Source organism: Varroa destructor, unplaced genomic scaffold (assembly GCF_002443255.2).
Source record: "Varroa destructor unplaced genomic scaffold, Vdes_3.0 BEIS01000001.1, whole genome shotgun sequence".
NCBI classification, from domain to species: Eukaryota; Metazoa; Arthropoda; class Arachnida; order Mesostigmata; family Varroidae; genus Varroa; species Varroa destructor.
This window is the reverse complement of record NW_019211454.1, coordinates 24,633,630-24,638,615: the sequence shown is the minus strand read 5'-3', so window position 1 is coordinate 24,638,615 and position 4,986 is coordinate 24,633,630. Positions and strand designations below refer to the sequence as shown.

Here is a 4,986-nt window from a genome sequence, read left to right as displayed (position 1 = left end):
TCATGCATGAATATAGCTTACTGTAGCCTATATAGAAACACAGATAGGGAAAAACCGATGGTAACGGTCCTTATAATAGTGGAAGCATTTAGCTTTATGTCTTGCGCTGTTTTGTATCCACACAAACTATTACGAGAAAGAAACACGATTAATGATATAAAATATTAGGACGGCATTTCCCACAATGGAAGATTCTATATTTTGTTCACCATGGAACATGTTTAATTGTTTTTCGGAAGAATTTCGTTGCTAAAATATTATACAATTCCACCTAAAACATGAACCAAAAAACTGGAGATATATTTATTTACTTAAAGCTAACTAGGCAATCAGTTCACGGGCACAGATATAAACGGGCATCTTTGCAGGTTATGGCGGGTAACGATCACCATCGATACGCATACGCTAAATGGAATTATTCAATTAGTTCTATCGCGGAAAGCCTAGAAAAGTTACTTATAAGGCCACACATAGTTATTCAATCTATGGCCTTTTGGAGATCCGTAAAGTACAATCAGATCAGATATATTTCGTAGTTTAAGAGCCATGAAAATTAAGCCCGTTGATAGCATCTATTAGGTACTTGTTTGCGGATACGTTGGTAAAAGATGGCCACGAAACTCGCTGCTGTTCACAAGTAACAACTGCTAGCCAGTGCGAGACAGGTTACAATGATAGCTGGCGCAATGTCGGTAGAAACTCGATCAGGAATAGCTAGAATTAATGATGTCACATCGTTTTGGGAATGTACATGAATAGATATTTTCTATGAAACGGGTTAACTTAAACATACCTGTACGAAAATGACCCCCAGGCTAACTTTTGTATGCTTTATCCAATAGACTTCGTAACATGTATTCCATAAAATGCTGCGATAAGCATCCCGACTCCTCAAATATAAAAATCGCATATATGAAAGCATATTTACCGTTTTGTAATAATTGAGAAAATTTAAGTAACTGGTTTCCGTACAAAATTGTTCCAGCCAAAATGGAGGCCAACGCAAAAATTGTTTCACTCAAGGTCAACTCCGCAATCGTAACGTAAGACATGTTGCTTGCGTTTTCGACAGGCGCGTTTGAAGTCGCCATAGTTTATTGTACCGCATCATATACATAGATGGTGTTTCCCTCCAGAGGTTTTTCGCCTATCGGAGCCCTTAAGTTTTAATCATCCGTAGCAATATAGCGTCTGTACTTTTTAACTTCTTTTTGTCGCAACAGCTTTGCAGTGGTTAATGTTTTCTGATGCCTTTTTTTAATTTCAGACTAATTCGAACAAGTATAAGAGCTTTCTACTCTTGCAGCCTTCAGCTCTACGCTAAAGACCTGGTTTACGCTTATTCAGTTCTACCGAACGCGATACTTGGTGCATTTTAGGCATGTGCAGTGTACACCGATCGGGTGCGGGCCTGCTGTGCTTTATTTACCCTGTTGCTGCCGTCGACGGATGAAGCCATACCGCCTGGCGACGTGAAGAACCTCGACGATGGGGCCTCATGTTAGTGTTGTAGTACTATCGGTGTGGGGAAGGGGCACGCTTTGACCTGAGCCATGGAGTGGAGCGTCATCTAGTTAGCAACAGCCTTAGTGGAAACGATGGCGGTAAGGACCTGCTCATGCCGACCACGTTCGCTGCGTCAGCGGCGATGCGATTTGGTGAGAAAGCGAATGAAAGTAAAGGGGAATACCGGGACTGTACTTACAGTCGGGCCTGGCGCCGTGTGCCGTTAGATTCAAGAAAAGGCAAGAAGACACGACACATAGAGAAGAGAAAGAAAGTCAACTAAAAACCGATGCGAGAAACCTTGACTATTTTACTATTGGAGCTTTCCCTGGCAATGAACAGAGAACGGCAAGGACAAAAGCGCGAAAAAGCATTGCTACTATTGCAGTTTCTTCTATACTTAGGATACGAAAAACTTCCGTCCCTAACAAGGTGCTGGTCTGATCCGTGTACCGAATTATCGTGATACCAAATAGCACTTAGTTTAAATTACCCAATTATCTGCGTTTAACCCGATACTTTTTTCATTCATGGAAGCTTAAGAAGACTTGAGACGGTGGCCCCCCGGTAGTACACTAGGCAGCCTTATGCCTCCATTAGCTAGAAATAAAAACGTATTTGTATTATGCAACGGATCGAGGCAATCATTTTTGTTTCAAAACTTTCGCCTGATACCGGCCTAATGCATTTCTCCACTTAGATAGTTTATTTGTTTTAGATTTAAAATTCAGATAAATGTTCGATTTAACATATATCGATCAGTGTGTTTATTCAACATAGAGTTTCAATTTAGCTCCAAATTAAATTATATGTATATGTAGATACATTTTAAGAGCTTTTAGTCTGCTAGCAAGCTAATCGTGAATATTTAAACAGAACATGCTGTGGCTAGAAGCATACTATTTCTTTACGTCGAATCTTAAATTACTTGCCTTCTTCGCTAAAAACCAAGAAGACTCACACTAAGCCAGCTTATTATTATAGCCCTATGTAGATATATCGACATCGTAATTCTGCGGTCCAATCTCTAGCCGACAGTTGTGTCAGTCCTCTCTGTATGTTGATCTTTGGGATAATTGAGATGTTCACCAAGTGACAACCTCATGTTTAGTTCTATATTGGGGGTTGGCTGACACGTGGGAGGTGTTCCGTATCGTTCTCAGTACGACATCTGCTCCCGGGGGTGTTTGGACGGTGTTTAGGTACATCTCACAGACAGGTAACAATGCCATTATACCCTTCTTCGGTCGCGCTCTAATGGTGGGGTTGTGATGAAGCAATCTGACATTTCGTTTTAATCCCTTTTCAGAACGTTACTGTTAGAAGCAATGTAGTACTAGGTGTTACTTATATAGTTATTATAGATATGTTTATCCAAGCACATTAATACAGACGACTCTTGCCGCCGCTACATCTTCTGCGTGACTGTATATCTTAGTTGCTCATAGACGGTGGTCGCTCTGCTAGTCACAGACAAAGTCTGTGATTAGCCGCTTACGATTATCCACATAAAGATTCTTCCTAAGACACTTCTCGATACATTTCTAGTCTTCGAGAATTAACTTCTAAGTTTGCCCCGTTCTCGTTTGGCGTTCTGTTGCACGCGCTCTGTCATCGAACGAGATACATTCCACCGGCATTGCGCTCATCGTTATCATGTACTTTCTTTCTCAAAGGCATGTTTATCATCATTCGGCGGGGCAAATTCAGTGGCAATGGCAACGCCGACACGTGTATATGTCCATATGGCGATAGAATCTCTATCTAGACATCTGTACGTTCGCTGGCATATCGGCTGCTAGGGAATCCGAGACAAATGAGCGCACAGATTCAACGTCCGCAGGGATTCGAAGTTAGGCAGCGAAGCATCTTAGGTCACAGGCTAAGAGCAAGCTCAATAGCACGAGTGCCATTAGTCGCCATGCTAGCAAGGCATTCTTTTTCGTCTTGCCGACGACTGGCTGGCTGGCTGGCTGGCTTGCTTTGAATTCTCTATTTTTATGATCGTATTAGAGAGACAAACATAAGACCGAATGGACTTTGTGTCGGAATTTTGATTTCTTCGTTTCTTGCTACCTCAGCTAGCGGCAGGACCAGACAGTCAGCTAGCTAGCTAGCTAGCGAGCTAGCTAGCTATTCAGAATGTCATCTAGAGCGGTTAGAGCGTACAGAGCACAACAATAAAATTAAATGTCATCTCCACTTTTCATTGCTGCTTTCCCTGCAATCTCCCGCCATTTCCAGCTTTATTATTCGCTGGGTATCTCTAGCTCCTTCCCTCGCTCCTTAAATTCACCGACTCACGCACACTCGCTTCTTCTCTCTTTATGTTAAACCTTGAGTCTGCCTTACGCTCCCTTAATCCCAGAAAAACGCCACTTTTGCGAATGGAATTTTTGTTCAACCTGAAGTGGAAAATTAGCGCGCCGATTGTGCCCAATGAGAACGGACTGCTACAGTTGTAACTGGAGGGTTCGGAACTCGCGGAAGAACAAGTAAAAGGCAAGCAAGAGAAAAAGCATTTCTGAGTTTCCGATCGATCGCGATGCAACCGGGACAAAGTATTAAGGACAGCTGGAACAGCGAAGGATAAATTTGACATGTATTAATTCTTTGTTTTCATCAAGAGCAAATGAAAATATTTGTCCTCTTTTTCCCGCTTGCTTGATTGTTTTTTTTTGAAGTCGAGAAAAATCCTCAGTTGTCAATGGGATCGCAGGGAAAATATGATATTCACTTCACCCAATATAAGAAGCATGAAGAGATAAAGAAGGAACAAAGTGTGGAGCAGAAACACTGTTCAGAGAATTTAAAAGTCTTTTTCCGACTCTTCCTGCCGCGCAATCGACGAACGATGATAGAAGTAGTGGAAGTAGCACGCTATGGCGCGTAACGCTGGTGGCCGTAACTGCTGGCTGGGTGCCGGGAATCGTAAATCAGTATCGCTGTTATGATATCTAAATTATTATCGTACTTCTTAAACATGAAACGCAGACCTCCGTAGGAAGAAACGGCATATGTCTTAATTTGATGATTTAATAAGGATGTAGATCACGCACATAGTGGATATTTATACACATATATGGAAAATAAAATTGCACAGATGTGTACATACTGTAGCTGAGCCGAAAACTAGGTCTAGAAAAATGTCCTTTTCAAAGATGAGAGTAGAATATTTAATTCGTATCTTTAACAGCATCATTCGTTGACTCCTACACATCTGCCCCCGACTGGCGCCGGCATACATCAAAACTTAACATTGTTGGGTCCTTATAAACTGTGCCTTTTTTATGTTTGACTGAATTATCATTTTAAACGGCATGGCAATGTGCTCTGTGTTGCACACTCCCTTAAGGCCATAAATAGCCTAAAAATAATTTCCTCTTTTGCTGTATGCTTATTCCAGAGGAAATAAAACGAAAGCATTTGCCGAATAAGCATCTGATTTAGTAACTAAATGATTGCACCAGTAAAAACAGG

At 41.5% G+C, this 4,986-nt stretch overlaps 1 long non-coding RNA gene across 1 annotated transcript in view; it reads left to right on the top strand.

Annotated features, from left to right (window-relative positions):
• LOC147758421 (uncharacterized) overlaps positions 1 to 2,196 on the top strand; it is a 47,186-nt gene extending 44,990 nt beyond the window's left edge. Inside the window, exon 3 of the long non-coding RNA XR_015319641.1 lies at positions 1,268 to 2,196. This is a non-coding gene — a long non-coding RNA (uncharacterized LOC147758421). The remainder of the gene's footprint in view (positions 1 to 1,267) is intronic.
• Positions 2,197 to 4,986: the final 2,790 nt, after the last annotated feature.